Source organism: Phyllobates terribilis, unplaced genomic scaffold (assembly GCF_046119375.1).
Source record: "Phyllobates terribilis strain yellow unplaced genomic scaffold, ASM4611937v1 Scaffold_5__5_contigs__length_657084704, whole genome shotgun sequence".
NCBI lineage: Eukaryota > Metazoa > Chordata > Amphibia > Anura > Dendrobatidae > Phyllobates > Phyllobates terribilis.
In genome coordinates this window covers 201,984,520-202,001,742 of record NW_027362765.1, presented here as the reverse complement: position 1 = coordinate 202,001,742, position 17,223 = coordinate 201,984,520, and the positions used below count along the sequence as shown (strand labels likewise).

At 41.8% G+C, this 17,223-nt stretch overlaps 1 protein-coding gene across 3 annotated transcripts in view; it reads right to left on the bottom strand.

The window, feature by feature from the left end:
- LOC141271052 (CMP-N-acetylneuraminate-beta-galactosamide-alpha-2,3-sialyltransferase 2-like) overlaps window positions 1-17,223 on the bottom strand; it is a 113,521-nt gene that overhangs the window by 82,723 nt on the left and 13,575 nt on the right. Inside the window, exon 1 of one of the 3 annotated variants that reach the window (XM_073681158.1) lies at window positions 9,444-9,636. The exons of the other annotated variants lie outside the window; for them this stretch is intronic. The gene's annotated coding sequence lies outside the window, so the exon portion shown is untranslated. Of the gene's footprint in view, window positions 1-9,443; window positions 9,637-17,223 lie in introns of those variants that run through there. 3 annotated transcript variants of the gene reach the window in all.

Here is a 17,223-nt window from a genome sequence, read left to right as displayed (position 1 = left end):
TAATACCAGAAGTATTTTTAGGTCATCATTACCTAAACACACTGGTTAAAGGGGTTGTCTCAACTTCTTATCTTCAGGAGCACACCACTCTTCTGTCTTCCAGCTCCCTACCTTACAAGGGAAGGTGATGTGCTTCTAAAGATTGACACATGGCATCGCTGGTCATAACTGAGCTGTCTCGGGCTGCTAGCAGAGGTCTTCTTAGACTTTTAAAGAGGTTGTCCACTACTATACATAATGCCCCCATCGATTTTAAAGAGTGGAAAGAAGTGTTTTTGTAATTACCTTGTGTTGTCATTCTTGCCTATTGCTGACCGCTCACTAGGCATAATGTGACCCCGGCTGCAGCCTCAGCTGACATCTGCTGATGTCACGTCAAGTTCCGGCTGCAGCCGGGCATGACCCAGTGATGCGCTCTCCCCCTCCCCCACCCCCAAGTGATGCGCTGTGGGCAGGGTTTCACTGCACGTCACAGCCCAGCATCCACCGCGCACTTTCCTCTCCTCTGCATTCATTGAGAAAGCGCGCGGTGGATGCTGGGCTGTGACCTGCAGTGAAACCCCGCCCACAGCGCATCAAATCAGGGGGGAGAGCATCACTGGGTCACGCCCGACTGCAGCCGAAACTTGACGTGACATCAGCGGATGCCAGAGCCAGCTGGTGAGTGGTCAGCGATAGCGTCGCTCACAGGCAACAATCACAACACAAATAATTACAAAAACACTTCTTTCCACTCTTTAAATCGACGGGGGCATTATGTATAGTATTGGACAACCTCTTTAAATAACTAGCACCTCCAAATTTTTAAGCAGGTCTTATGAATATATAATACAATTAGACAATAAACATGATGCTGTTCTATATGACATTTGATTCTTCTTCAGGATCATTAAGTAAATACAGTTATATGAAAAAGTTTGGGCACCCCTATTAATCTTAAGCTTAATGTTTTATAAAAATTGGTGTTTTTGCAACAGCTATTTCAGTTTGATATATGTAATAACTGTTGGACACAGTAATGTTTCTGCCTTGAAATGAGGTTTATTGTACTAACAGAAAATGTGCAATCTGCATTTAAACAAAATTTGACAGGTGCATAAGTATGGGCACCTCACCAGAAAAGTGACATTAATATTTAGTAGATCCTCCTTTTGCAAAAATAACAGCCTCTAGTTGCTTCCTGTAGCTTTTAATGAGTTCCTGGATCCTGGATGAAGGTATTTTTGACCATTCCTCTTTACAAAACAATTCCAGTTCAGTTAAGTTTGATGGTTGCCGAGCATGGACAGCCCTCTTCAAATGATCCCACAGATGTTCAATGATATTCAGGTCTGGGGATTGGGATGGCCATTCCAGAACATTGCAATTGTTCCTCTGCATGAATGCCTGAGTAGATTTGGAGCGGTGTTTTGGATCATTGTCTTGCTGAAAGATCCATCCCCTGCGTAACTTCAACTTTATCACTGATTCTTGAACATTATTGTCAAGAATCTGCTGATACTGAGTGGAATCCATGCGTCCCTCAACTTTAACAAGATTCCCGGTGCCGGCATTGGCCACACAGCCCCAAAGCATGATGGAACCTCCACCAAATTTTACTGTGGGTTGCAAGTGTTTTTCTTGGAATGCTGTGTTTTTTTGCCGCCATGCATAACACCTTTTTGTATGACCAAACAACTCAATCTTGGTTTCATCAGTCCACAGGACCTTCTTCCAAAAAGAAATTGGCTTCTCCAAATGTGCTTTTGCATACCTCAGCCGACTCTGTTTGTGGCGTGCTTGCAGAAACGGCTTCTTTCGCATCACTCTCCCATACAGCTTCTCCTTGTGCAAAGTGCATTGTATAGTTGACCAATGCACAGTGACACCATCTGCAGCAAGTTGATGCTGCAGCTCTCTGGAGGTGGTCTGAGGATTGTCCTTGACTGATCGCACCATTCTTCTTCTCTGCCTTTCTGATGTTTTTCTTGGCCTGCCACTTCTGGCCTTAACAAGAACTGTCCCTGTGTTCTTCCATTTCCTTACTATGTTCCTCACAGTGGAGACTGACAGGTTAAATCTCTGAGACAGCTTTTTGTATCCTTCCCCTGAACAACTATGTTGAATAATCTTTGTTTTCAGATCATTTGACAGTTGTTTTTAGGAGACCATGATGCCACTCTTCAGAGGAGATTCAAACAGGAGAACAACTTGCAAGTGGCCACTTTAAGTAGCTTTTCTCATGATTGCATACACCTGGCTATGAAGTTCAAAGCTCAATGAGGTTACAAAACCAAAAAAAGTGCTTTAGTAAGTCAGTAAAAAGTAGGTAGGAGTATTTGAAACAAGAAAATGATAAGGGTGCCCATACTTATGCACCTGTCAAATTTTGTTTGAATGCAGATTGCACATTTTCTGTTAGTACAATAAACCTCATTTCAAGGCAGAAACATTACTGTGTCCAACAGTTATTACATATATCAAACTGAAATAGCTGTTGCAAAAACACCAATTTTTATAAAACATTAAGCTTAAGATTAATAGGGGTGCCCAAACTTTTTCATATAACTGTATGATATCTATATTATTGACCTTGATAGATCACATTGTTTTATCTAATTAATGTACAGCAGCTTCGTTAAAGCTCAGTTAGAAATGTACATTGCTTTTAGACACCCTTTATAATTTATGTGCTTGTTAATTGTTTATGCACAATGTACTTTAGTCTATTCTACAGTGTGCCAGTTCTGTAGTTGTTTTGAGAATCATTTGCTTTACTGATGCTACTTTCCTACTAATGTTATGTTTGTCTGCCCTAGTGTAGAGTAACACTTCTCAAGAATTGTGGTACTGGGTCAACTGTGGACTCTTGGCAGGGGTAGACACAGACAAAAGGCAAACTATGAAAGAACAGTATATGGGCCCTTTGCAGTCCAATAATGCGTCTGGCAGAAGCTGATCGCCACTTTGGAAGTGGACATGGGCCCCCTTACCTCTTGAGCCCCTGTGCGGCTGCACAGGTTGCACCAATGATATGTCCACCCCTAACTCATGGCTAATGGCTACTAATACGCACTGAAAAACAAACATCACTAGAATCCCTGCTCTTATTTTGTGATTGCTTTTCAGATCTGCATCACCTCAGTGCTATATAGGACCACTCTGTTGCCTCAAAGTCTATATTAAATGCATCATAGCTTTGAAATTGCTGACTACTGAATAGCAATGCCCCGAAATTGAAAAAGCGAATGTGCCTCCCTGTTAGCTTACTTGGTAAGCTTTTTTAATCTGTGTATCAAGGTTCCACAGTGGCATGTAAAAGTTTTGGCACCCCTGGTCAAAATTACTGTTATTGTGAACAATTAAGCAAGTTGGAGATGAAATGATCTCTAAAAGGGCTAAAGTTAAAGATGTACAATTCCTTTGTATTTTAGGCAACAACAAAATATATATTGTCATTTTTATATTTTAAAAATTACAAAAAGGAAAGTGGGCCGATGCATGAGTAGTACCTAGTAGCACCCCCTTTTGAAAAGTATGACAGCTTGTAAACTCTTTTTGTATCCAACAAGGGTCTTTCACTTCTAGTTGGAGGGTTTCTTTCATTCATTCTTCCTTGGAAAATTCTTCCAGTTCTGGGATATTCCTGGGTCATCTTGCATGCACTATTTTGAGGTCTATCCACAGAGTTTCAATGATGTTCAGATCAGGGGACTGTGAGGGCCACTGTAAAACGTTCAGCTTGCACCTTTTGGAGGTAGTCCATTATGGATTTTGACGTGTGTTTAGGATCATTATCCATTTGTAGAAGCCATTCTCTTCAGCTTTTTTACAGATGGTGTTATGTTTGCATCAAGAATTAGTTGAAATTTCAGTGAATCCACTCTTTCCTCTACCTGTGAAACGTTCCCCATGCCATTGGCTGCAACACAATCCCAAAGCATGATTGATCCACCCCGATGGTTAATGGTTGGTGAGATGTTCTTTTCCTGAAATTCTGTGCCTTTTTTTCTCCACACATACCTTTTGATCATTGTGGCCAAGGAGTTCTATTTTAAAGTCATCGGTCCACAGGACTTGTTTCCAGAATGTATCAGGCTTGTTTAGATGTTCTTTTTCATACTTCTGATGCAGAATTTTATGGTGAGGAAGCAGGAGAGGTTTTCTTCTGATGACTCTTCCATGAAGGCCATATTTGTGCAATTGTTTCTGAACAGTAGAACAATGTACCACAACTCCAGAGTCTGCTAAATCTTTCTGAAGGTCTTTTGCCATCAAGCGGGGATTCTGATTTGCCTGTCTAGCAATCCTACGAGCAGCTCTCACTGAAATTTTGCTTGGACTTTCAGACTACTAGGTAGTAACCATGCAGGGTGCCCAAACTTTTGCATCTGCTGAATTTCCTTTTTGTAATTTTTAAAATGTAAAAGATAAAAGTATATACACCACTCAAAAAAAAAAATAAAGAGAACACTTAAACAACAGAATATAACTCCAAGTAAATCAAACTTCTGTGAAATCAAACTGTCCACTTAGGAAGCAACACTGATTGACAATCAATTTCACATGCTGTTGTGCAAATGGAATAGACAATAGACGGAAATTATTGGCAATTATCAACACACACTGAATAAAGGAGTGGTTCTGCAGGTGGGGACCACAGACCACATCTCAGTACCAATGCTTTCTGGCTGATGTTTTGGTCACTTTTGAATGTTGGTTGTGCTTTCACACTCGTGGTAGCATGAGACGGATTCTACAACCCACAGAAGTTGCTCAGGTAGTGCAGCTCATCCAGGATGGCACATCAATGTGAGCTGTGGCAAGAAGGTTTGCTTTGTCTATCAGCGTAGTGTCCAGAGGCTGGAGGCGCTACCAGAAGACAGGCCAGTACACCAGGAGACGTGGAGGGGGCCGTAGGAGGGCAACAACCCGGCAGCAGGACCGCTACTTCCGCTTTTGTGCAAGGAGGAACAGGAGGAGCACTGCCAGAGCCCTGCAAAATGACCTCCAGCAGGCCACAAATGTGCATGTGTCTGCACAAACGGTTAGAAACGGACTCCATGAGGGTGGTATGAGGGCCCGACGTCCACAGATGGAGGTTGTGCTCACAGTCTAACCCCGTGCAGGACGCTTTGCATTTGCCACAGAACACCAGGATTAGCAAAGTCGCCACTGGCGCCCTGTGCTCTTCACAGATGAAAGCAGGTTCACACTGAGCACATGTGACAGACGTGACAGAGTCATCTGCTGCCTGCAACATCCTTCAGCATGACCGGTTTGGCAGTGGGTCAGTAATTGTGTGGCATTTCTTTGGAGGGCCGCACAGTCCTCCATGTGCTCGACAGAGGTAGCCTGACTGCCATTAGGTACCGAGATGAGATCCTCAGACCCCTTGTGAGACCATATGTTGGTGCGGTCGGCCCTGGGTTCCTCCTAATGCAGGACAATACCAGACCTCATGTGGCTGGAGTGTGTCAGCAGTTCCTGCAAGATGAAGGCATTGAAGCTATGGACTGGCCCGCCCGTTCCCCAGACCTGAATCCGACTGAGCACATCTGGGACATCATGTCTCGCTCCATCCACCAATGTCACGTTGCACCAAAGACTGTCCAGGAGTTGGCGGATGCTTTAGTCCAGGTCTGGGAGGAGATCCCACAGGAGACCATCCGCAACCTCATCAGGAGCATGCCCAGACGTTGTATGGAGGTCAAAGTTGGATCAGCCTGTAGTATGTTTTTCCACTTTAATTTTGAGGGTGACTCCAAATCCAGGCCTCCATTGGTTAAGAAATTTGATTTCCATTGATGATTTTTGTGTGATTTTGTTGTCAGCACATTCAGCTTTGTACAGAACAAAGTATTCAATGAGAATATTTCATTCATTCCGATCTAGGATGTGTTATTTGAGTGTTCCCTTTATTTTTTGATTTATTTTCCCTTTATATATATATTTATACAGTACAGACCAAAAGTTTGGACACACCTTCTCATTTAAATATTTTTCTGTATTTTCATGACTATGAAAATTGTACATTCACACTGAAGGCATCAAAACTATGAATTAACACATGTGGAATTATATGCTTAACAAAAAAGTGTGAAACAACTGAAAATATGTCTTATATTCTAGGTTCTTCAAAGAAGCCACCTTTTGCTTTGATGACTGCTTTGCACCCTCTTGGCATTCTCTTGATGAGCTTCAAGAGGTAGTCACCGGAAATGGTTTTCACTTCACAGGTGTGCCCTGTCAGGTTTAATAAGTGGGATTTCTTGCCTTATAAATGGGGTTGGAACCATCAGTTGTGTTGTGCAGAAGTCAGGTGGATACACAGCTGAAAGTCCTACTGAATAGACTGTTACAATTTGTATTATGGCAAGAAAAAAAAGCAGCTAAGTAAAGAAAAACAAGTGGCCATCATTACTTTAAGAAATGAATGTCACTCAGTCCGAAAAATTGGGCAAACTTTGAAAGTATCCATAAGTGCAGTTGCAAAAACCATCAAGCGCTACAAAGAAACTGGCTCACATGAGGACCGCCCCAGGAAAGGAAGACCAAGGTTCACCACTGCGTCTGAAGATAAGTTTATCCGAGTCACCAGCCTCAGAAATCGCAGGTTAACAGCAGCTCAGATTAGAGACCAGGTCAATGCCACACAGAGTTCTAGCAGCAGACACATCTCTACAACAACTGTTAAGCGGAGACTTTGTGCAGCAGGCCTTCATGGTAAAATAGCTGCTAGGAAACCACTGCTAAGGACAGGCAACAAGCAGAAGAGACTTGTTTGGGCTAAAGAACACAAGGAATGGACATTAGACCAGTGGAAATCTGTGCTTTGGACTGATGAGTCCAAATTTGAGATCTTTGGTTCCAACCACCGTGTCTTTGTGCGACGCAGAAAAGGTGAACGGATGGACTCTACATGCCTGGTTCCCACCGTGAAGCATGGAGGAGGTGTGATGGTGCTTTGCTGGTGACACTGTTGGGGATTTATTCAAAATTGAAGGCATACTGAACCAGCATGGCTACCACAGCATCTTGCAGCGGCATGCTATTCCATCCGGTTTGCGTTTAGTTGGACCATCATTTATTTTTCAACAGGACAATGACCCCAAACACCCCTCCAGGCTGTGTAAGGGCTATTTGACCAAGAGGGGGAGTGATGGGGTGCTACGCCAGATGACCTGGCCTCTACAGTCACCAGACCTGAACTCAATCGAGATGGTTTTGGGTGAGCTGGACCGCAGAGTGAAGGCAAATGGGCCAACAAGTGCTAAGCATCTCTGGGAACTCCATCAAGATTGTTGGAAGACCATTTCCGGTGACTACCTCTTGAAGCTCATCAAGAGAATGCCAAGAGTGTGCAAAGCAGACATCAAAGCAAAAGGTGGCTACTTTGAAGAACCTAGAATATAAGACATATTTTCAGTTGTTTCACACTGTTTTGTTAAGTATATAATTCCACGTGTGTTAATTCATAGTTTTGATGCCTTCAGTGTGAATGTACAATTTTCATAGACATGAAAATATAGAAAAATCTTTAAATGAGAAGGTGTGTCCAAACTTTTGGTCTATGCTGTATATATATAAAAAAATTACAATATATATTTTTTTGATGCATAAAATACAAAGGAAATTTGTCATCTTTAACTTTAGGCCTTTTAGAGATCATTTCATCTTCAACTTGCTTAATTGTTCACAATAACAGTAATTTTGGCCAGGAGTGCCCAAACTTTTACATGCCACTGCAAGACAAGTAGGAGAAAAGTCGGCACGAACCCTCCCAGTGACTGGTCTCCATGTAGCCAGCTTCTTTGCTTATTTTTTATGATTTTTTTCCAGAAATGCCTCAGCTGACAAGTTTCTTTTAAAGGGGACTTCTGGTGAAAGTCTCCAGTCATTTTAAGTGACTGCTGAATCCACCCAGCATGCACACCTCACGCAGTCAGGATTTTCTGGTGTTGCCGGTGAGATCGGGCGGTCTCTTGACCACAAGTATGCACTTTGTATACACGTGGCCATGTGCCGACTAGACGTGCTCGGCCTCACTCAATTCAAGTGAACTAAGCGAGGCCATGCAAGTCTAGTTGGAATATGGCTGGAAGTATGCAAATCACATACTTAAGGTCACATGACCGCCTGCTCTTGCCTTAGACCTAACCACTTACAATGCGGGATCCTTAAGAATTCTTGCTGATATTATTGTGTTTTGACTAAGGATCCACACTGCAATTCAAGGAGCACATGAGGCAACATTACATGGACGGGCACTAGCTGTTTTACGGTTTGGCAAAGTAGCTCACGCTGCATGGCGCACATTCTGAATTTAATTGTGCAACATTTTCTTCAGAAATATACCCCATTACGAAATAGATGGATATGGCCAGGAAAGTCTCTGCTCATCACAAACATTCTTAAGTGGCAAAAAACGCCCTCCAGGCTTTGCCAAAACAGAAGAGTCTGCTAGAACATCGCCTGATTGTTAACATCTCTAGGGACTCGAGTAAGATTTCTGGTGTAAGGTACGCCAGGTTCGTCAGGAATTAGACGAGCTGAGACCCTACGCCCACATCCCGCCATAGCTCTGTTTAGAACCTGCACTGAATTGCATTGTTTTTATTGTACATTATTAAAAGTTATCAAAGTTTTCATTCCGCAAGAAGATAGTATGCCACTTTTCCTTGGTTGCGCTTGACTTATTAATCTCGGCTTCCCCTATAGCCAAAATTTAAGGGACATGTCTACACTAGTGTCATCACTCCAGCTTAAATTGTAAGCCATGACTGTATGACAGATTATTTTCCAGGGATCAAAATCAAGCTTCCTGAATTTTATTGGGTCTGCAGGATTCAGTTGGGGTTTCCAGCATTTTGACAGTAAGAATAGAGCTGCACTGTTCTTGCCGTCAAAAGTGACACCCTGGTCAGACCCTTGCCAGAGGCACTTAATGAATTTCTTTTATCTACAATATTTTATCAAGCTTTCGTCACAGACTACAACATTGTTCGTGCGGTCTAAGGATACCAGATTCTCAATGGGTCCCAGTAAAGTCAATGTGGGCTGCTAAAAAAAAAATATATATATTCTTTTAAACAGATGCTAGGACGCTGGTGTGAACTGATAGAAAGCTAAATTATGCAGTCTTCGTCTCAATCCACAAAACTATTCAGGAGCCGTCTGTAGCATACAAAATAAAATAAATTACATTTTCATGGATTAAATCCGTCTCAACCACCATGACAGCTTTTCACCAAGTTGTATCAGTCATAAAAGCAAAATGAGTTTGCAGCCTTGCAGATAAGGCCTCTAAAGAAACAAGAAATAACCTTGTAACGTCCCAACATTTCAAAATCCAGAATACAAAACAAAGGTCATTGTGCCTACAGAATACATACAGGAGATGCCAGGGCAATCTAGTGCCTTTACCAATTATACCAGTCCCAAAGAACTTCTAGGTTACTCACATGAAGAAGAAATGTGGAAATGACTTCTGCCGCATCACAAGATATGGTAGTGTGAAGATAAAGCTAAGCGGAGAGCAAGTTTCAGCTGCAGCTCATTAGCAAACGCATAATGCACAGCCACAGTGAACTCGGTGGTTGCCTTGCGTAACTGAACACTTGCCTTTCTGACAGAAGCAGGTTAAGGCATAAATTAAAGAAAGCAGCTCCCACCGCACAAATGCTAGATCCACCTTTGCAAATTTTCTTCTATACTGTTCCAGTGCATCTAAAACTAAAAAGCAAGCAGTAGTCTTGTCTAGAGTTTTCCTACCTTTTTCTTTTTTTTTTTCGTTTAAAGCGCATAGGCAGACTGATGTATTTCCATGGTTACGGACTATTAATAAGCATAATGTAACCTAATCTCGCAGCCTATAACCTTCTTATTGCTAATATTCCTTTGGCAAATTTGTCAGAAAATGGAGGAAACTAAACAAAAGTTGATTTATAGGCAGTAACATATACTATATTGGCAAAAATATTGGGACATCTACATATTATACCTACAAGAGGTTTGACACACCATAAAATCTAAAAAGGTGTTAGACGCCACATTAATTGTCATTTATAGATTTAGAATTAGTATGAAGTCACCCTGACACCAAAAAGAGCCTTCTCCAAACTGTTTCACACAAACTTGGAAGCATAAAATTGTCCAATATGTCTTTGTATGCAGAATTAAAAACTAAGGGTCCTAGATCAATTCCTTAATCAACCCCATAGCATTATCAATCTTTTTCCAAACTTTCCAGTAGGCATAATGCAGTCTGGCCGGTAATATTATTGTTACACGCACGCCGCTAGGTTCAGATAGGGCGAGACAGGTTTCATGAATTCTTTGGAATCCTGAGGGAACTGTTACTTAGGGCGACCATAGGCTGCAGCTTCTTTCTGGCACACGATAGATTCAATTGCTGACCTGACACATCTGACAAGAGTCTTTTTCAACAGTTTAACAGTGGAATTTAATCTGAAGCACGGCCAGTGCAATTCAGGGATATTACAGCAACAATCTTCATTACAGTACAGTCTGAGTTTCTTGAGCAACCGGCTCCAGTAACAATACAGTAGTCTCTTCACAAGGCACAGTATTACAGTCTCTTCAGTAGCATAATTCAGCATAGATTAGATCTCTTAGCAGCACACTTCTATGTATATATAACCACAGGCTTTTCCTTCACAATTCCTTCGCATTATTTATCCTGCATGGAGATGGGGGGAGGGTTTGATGAGAGAGATGATCCCTGTGACACAATTCCTTCCAGTCCTTATCTTCCTGCCCAATAATACTCTGCACTGTTAGTTCAGGGAGTATCTGACCTGTGTTTAGTTTCTCTCCTGATCTGAATCCTGTTCAGTTGCCTTCTGTTAGATCCAGATAACACACCACCTTTCTCTTCGGCTTCAGCCAGACTACAATAACAAGTTCCCCACAATCCCCCTGGGGCTCTGCTAAAGCACTCCCTGTCTCCTGTGACTGTTAACCCCTTTAGTTGCTGGATGCTTCTGAAGCACAACACTTCCTGTCTCCTGTGCTTGTGTTATTTGTAACAGTTGCTAGATGCTTTGGAAGCAACAGCACTACTTCTGCATATCCATTATCCTGGCATTCACCAAAGCCAGAGTTATCCATCATATTTTCAGATAGAGAAGCATGATTGGAAAAGTGGAAACGTTCTGTGGAGTGACCAGAGTACAGTATTGGCATGCTTTACATAACTCTATCCGACACTTGCCATTGTACTTGGTGATGTAAGGTTTAGATGCAGATGGAGAGACATGGAAACCTATGCCATGGAGCTCCAGGTGCAGCTTTTGGGCTGATCTTAACTGAAGAGTCCCTCCTTATGTTAATAACTGCATTGAGTCAGTAGAGCGTTGGTGACTTTTCTGCATTACGTGCCTCAGCGACTACAAGCTTTAACTATACATAGTCTGCCATTTCATGGCGGAGTTGCTGCGGTTCCTAAAAGCTTCCACTCTTCAATAATACCACTCATAGTTGTTGGAAGAATATTTAGGAGGGAAGCGATTTCACAAACTGACTTGTTCCAACAGTGGTATCCTATAACAGGACCACATTTAAATTCAATAAATTCTTTATATCAAACCGCTTGATGGGTATCGGTGAAATAGATAACAATTCACAGCCACAATGTCAGGACTGAAGATAACTCCATTATCCACAATTTAATCCTCTAGATCAGGATTTCCCAAACTTCAGTCCTTATGGACCTCACTACAGATCTGGTTTTCAGGATTTTCTTAGTATTGCACAGGTGATAATAATTCTATCAAGGTATGAAAAACTGGCACAGGTTCTCCCACCTGTACAACACTAAGGAAATGCTGAAAACATGATGTGTTGGGGGCAGTGAGAACTGGAGTTTGGGAAAAATGTAATGTGTTTAATAGATTGAAGGAGCGCTCCTTGCAAGGCTATCAGCGCCTCTCAGCGCAATCACGGAGCACCCTGGGGTACCGAAGGCAGCATTGGGCCTAGCAAATATATCAGCCTTTTAGGCATGTGTGGCGCCCCTGAAGGTTCGACCGCCACAGGGATGCTGCACTTCTTTAATGGAGTGTAGTGTTCCTCCTCTGAGGTAAGAACAGTGTGATGGTCAGGACTCCACCTCCACATCCAACACCACATTTCTCCACCAGAGGCGGCTAGAATGCACTATGTGCTGCCCTCCTGGTTACAGGGAGACTGGGGAACCAAGAGTTAGGGGAACCATTTAGTGGGTGAGGGTGGAGGACTAACATTTTAGTGACACTTAATTCATATTTAATAAAGAGCCATTTTGGTTCTTGGTCCTTTTAGTCTAGTCTTTTGATGGTTCTTTGACTGTCTTGGTACTGTGATCACCCTCCCTGAGCGTGGATCCTGTGTGGACCTGCAGCGGATTGAGACACAGCCCTCGTACCTTGGCCTTGTGTCGAGGGGCAGGTTGTAGATAATGGAGGTCTCAACCCGGTCAAGGACCATGACCAAGAAGGCCCGGAGCTTAAGAGTGTAGCTTCACAGCAAATGGATCCCAGGGAGGATGCAGACGGAGCGGTGTACGCCACCTGTCCTCACCACCTGATATATTCAGAGGGAGTCCGCCTGCAAGAGGGGAACCGGCCCCCGACACCCGACCTTGCTACTCCACGTCCTGGTCGGGAAAGCCCGGTAGGTCCTGAGGATCCCACCGGGTATCGGAAGGAGCACAGCTGCCACCCGTGCCCTGTTTCTGAGAGGAGTTCAGAGGGAGACCCGGCCTATCTACCCACACAGACAGGAAAGGATACGGTCTGTAGTTCAGGAACACTCTGGTGCGGGGTCCTGATTTAACGCTGGACTTACTCGGAGGTTGTCGGACCCCCGTTCCCGGTGACCGCAGAACTCCGCGAGGAGCAGGAAGTCGCCTTCCTACTGCCATCTCTTATGTGAGTAAAGCCTTGGAAGTTCACCCCTATGGCCTCCGGACTCGTTATTCTGCGCTACACCGCTCTACGCAGGCTTTCTAGACTACAACCCTCGCCATCCTGCCTCTCTGCCCTGAGGCCCTGCTCCGCCTGTGGGGAGTAGTAACAACGCCAGCTGCCCTAACACCAGGCCTCAGTGGACTGCAGCAGCGCTGGTGGCCTTCACCAGGTACCACAGGTGGCGTAGTTGTAATCAGCCACTCAACCCCGATAAGCCCATACCACCCTTTTTAAATGTGACGGCCCTGGGCACGGAGCGGGTCCGGGCCACGGCTGCACCCCCATCTCTCCATCACAGGACCCAACTCCGAGTCCCCCATCTCCCAGGGTAAACAGGGGCTTCCGAGAAGAGGCGTCACACATGCCTGATTAAAGACTTGCATGTCAGTGTGCCACCAAGTTTTCCAAAGCAAAACTGATTCAAAGGATTGTTGCTTCAAGACCATTGAGGAGACAAAAAAATTAATTAATTAAAAAAAAATAAAGACTTTAAAATCGTCCCCTCCTCACCCCCTCAAAAAGAGAACGTTAAAAAAAATTACAACTGGTAGAAAAAATGTAATACTTATACTATGTAAAACAGGCAATTTTGAAATTGCAGTTTTTTGGCAGACACTCTCCCCTCCTCCCCTAAAAAAGTGAGTTTTTCCCCTAAATATACTTTAGGCGTGGGTCAGATGAGTGTATGAAATATCTTCAGAGTTTCATCCACAAAACGCAAACAATTGTCATCCGTGTGTCCATTTTTTACATACGTGTGTCAGCTTTTATACATCAACAGTATTAATGTACAGGGTGTCCCTAAAGTCTGGACACATAGGAATTCTCATTAACTATGATTTTAATTAATTGAATTAACTATAATAGAATTTTGCAAAGCGCAATTAACCTTTGCATCGCAAATTATGAAAAACATATTGAAGTTATTATTCCAATTGAATAAAATATTGTTAGTACATTTCATTTCTTGAAAATATGTATTTTTCCTATGTCTACTACGTGTCCAGACTTTAGGGACACCCTGTACAAATACAGTTTCCTAAGTTAATAATGGCAATATACAGTGGGAACAGTTTTTTACGCACCAATAGACTTGATAGGACGATTCTCAGCTGATATTCAGAAGAGAACAGTGCTCCTGTGCTCTCTATTAGGCCACAGCCCCACTATCAGTATTTGGCCAGTATTTTTACGCAGGAGTGGGAGCCAAAACCAGGAGTGGGTGATATATGCAGAATTGGTGCACTTCTTTTTATTATACCTTTTCTGTTATTGTTCCTCACCTGATTTTGTCACCCAAATACTGACCGAATACTGATAGTGGGGCCGTGGCCTTAGAGAGCCGCTACCAAACTCCTCTGGTGGCGGCTTATCTCACTGATACTAAAAGGATTGGCACTTCAAAATCAAACACTGTGGATCCCTATATCCCTCAACATCAACGATTGGGGGAGAGTTGACCGGGAGGCCACCATACAAATAAAACTGTCAGAGCCCGCCAATATCGGAGGGTGCAGCCAACGTTAGCCTAATGTGTTCGGGGCCTTTACTGGTGTTCCTGATTTATCCCCATAAACTGATTTTCTAGGCTCGGCAAGTACACAGCAATATGTATATCAAGGAGAATTACGGTACATCTTTTAAAAAAAGAGTGCTGAATTGTACTTTTTCACTACGTTATTTAAGCAGGAACAGATCACGAAAAAATTCCTGTTTTTGAATGTAGATGTTACTATTGGTCCACTTTCATTCTAGATGTAAAAGAGCACATACAAGCAATGTTGCTTGAGAGGTCTGCCAGGGTGCACCAAAAGATCTGTTACACTCTAATTGTAGCCTGTTAAATACTATCTTCCTGCTCACTTAGCATTCCATTTGTCTTTTCCCTTAAGGCCTGCTAATAAATGTTTCACAGTTGCCCTAAATAGACTGGCGTGGTTTACTCATGACTACCACAAGACAGACTAAAATATTTGCAAAGCTTTATTCACCAGTACATAGCCATGTCCAGGTACACAACAATTTATTTAACAGGCTGCTCATGCTGGTGGAAAATTATATATATAGCTGTGGTGAGATGGAAGTATCAATCACTGCTTCGATATAAATATGTTCACGTTAAATAATGCATCAGAAAACGGTAACGTTACCAAGTCCAGCAACAGAATATTACAACTTTTTTCTGTACAGAAAGTTCAGAGATTCACAGGGCTTATTCGTGTGTAGTGATTTTTCCCCCCATCCTTTTTATTTATTATTATTTTTTTAAGGATGGAAAAATGCAGCATTTTACATTTCAGTTGCAGCAAAAATGATACTAAAATTATATAAAATTTCTATAATTTAATTCACGTCGCATTTTGTTTCTTAGCATAAATTGACCTGCAGTTCATATGTTTGTTTTTTTTTAATTCAGCTCATCACTAATAAAGCACAATCATACAATAAAAACAAATTTGAAAGCAGAATTGCTGCTGCTCTTTTCTGAAGGTTTACTGCATTTTTCCTTCAGAAAAAAAAATGCTACATGTAACCATAACCCTTCTTCAGCCAAGAATGGGAAACCAGAGAGCTGAAATTTAAGACACAATTATTTTTTCTTGTAGCCATCACTAGGAACCTATCATCAGTAGGCGCAGCACATGGCTCATCGGTTAGATAAAAACTGGCTAAACTTGCTTGAAAATCAAAATGAAAGTAATCGGTTTAAAAAAAAATATATAGGCGTGTTAAAATACAAGCGTGTTACAGAAATTGACCATTTCCCTGCAAGAACATTAGTTTACCATTGGTAAAACTATTATGCTGTCCACATTTATGCATGTGTATAGGAAAATTCTAAAGTAGTCACAAAGAATAAAGAACACAATGTTTACCCACAAATCATTACATTTACCCGTTATCAGTGCAGGGTTGGGACACATTCTCCCATTATCAGTAGTCAGCACTCTGTTGTAGTTGCAACCTTGACCTGCAGTTTATCCCGTCATTCGTTTAAAAACTTAACACAAAGGAATTCACTTTGTTGATGAGATTTTGAGTTGCAGAAACTTCTGTAACAAATCTACTGCATGTGAACTAAGAGCTCATTCAGACTTGTTTTCAGATATATGTTCTATCCGTGTTTTCACAGATAAAGCACTAACTCATTATAGTCTATGGGGCTGTTCACGTGTCCGTGTTTTTTTTAATCTGATTTTTTCTGGTTCAAAAATCACATCTAAAAACTGCTTCTAAAAGAAATAAGGTTTTTGCCGCTGTTTTGTAAAACACTTTTTTGGCATTGTTTCGATGTGGTTTTTGACGCATTTTTAACAGTGACTTATTTGTTTTTAATTAAATATACTGTGTATTAATATGGTGTGGTTTTTTGGTACATTTCTGCTACAAAAGCATTTCCAAAAAAATGCATTAAAATGAATCAAAGAATTTACATAACACTTTTTTTTTTAACTTACTTTAAAAAAAGTGCAGAAAAAATGTACTATAGGTAATTTTTCCTCCTTGAACGAATGGAAAGGTTGTATCAAATTATAGTGAACATACCCACAAATCACCACATTTACCCGTTATTAGCACTGGGTTGCAAGCAGATATGAACCTTTCTTTTAGGGCCTGTGCACACAACCTATTTTCTCGTACAAGTGCCATCTCCGGTTTTCACTCGTACCAATGATATTATATGGGGCTGTGCACGTTTGATTTTCCCCTCGAACCAAGTGGTCCGGAGGAAAAAAAAAATAAAATCAGAGACGTGTCTGATTTTGATCCAGGTGTCAAATTAAAATCAGTAATGCAAATTTATTGGTCCATAAAAAAAATATATAAAAAAAAAACAACACAAAACAGTTTTTCTTGGATGACATCAGAATGGGGTCCAATTTTCACACACTGAAGAATGGAAAAGGTTGAGAAACTTTTTTTTCTCTCTCTCCACGTCTGAAGAAAAACTGATGCTACTCTGATCAAACTTTGATCAAAGTCTGATCAGAATAAATTGGACTGCTTTACACACATGGAGAAATTGGTCATGTGAACCTACCCTTATGTGGATTTTGTTGCAGGAATCTGCCAAAAACCACGTTAAAAAACTGTGTGTGAACATACCATAATGATTTATTCCAGAATATGACTTTTATGGCATAGGCACGTGAACGTGTTAAACTCTTTCCATATCTCAAACATTTTAGATACTTCTGCATTTTTTTTTTTTTCATTTCAGCGCTTGACTGGTGCTACTAATCTAAAGTTCCTTGACCCTTGTATTATAATT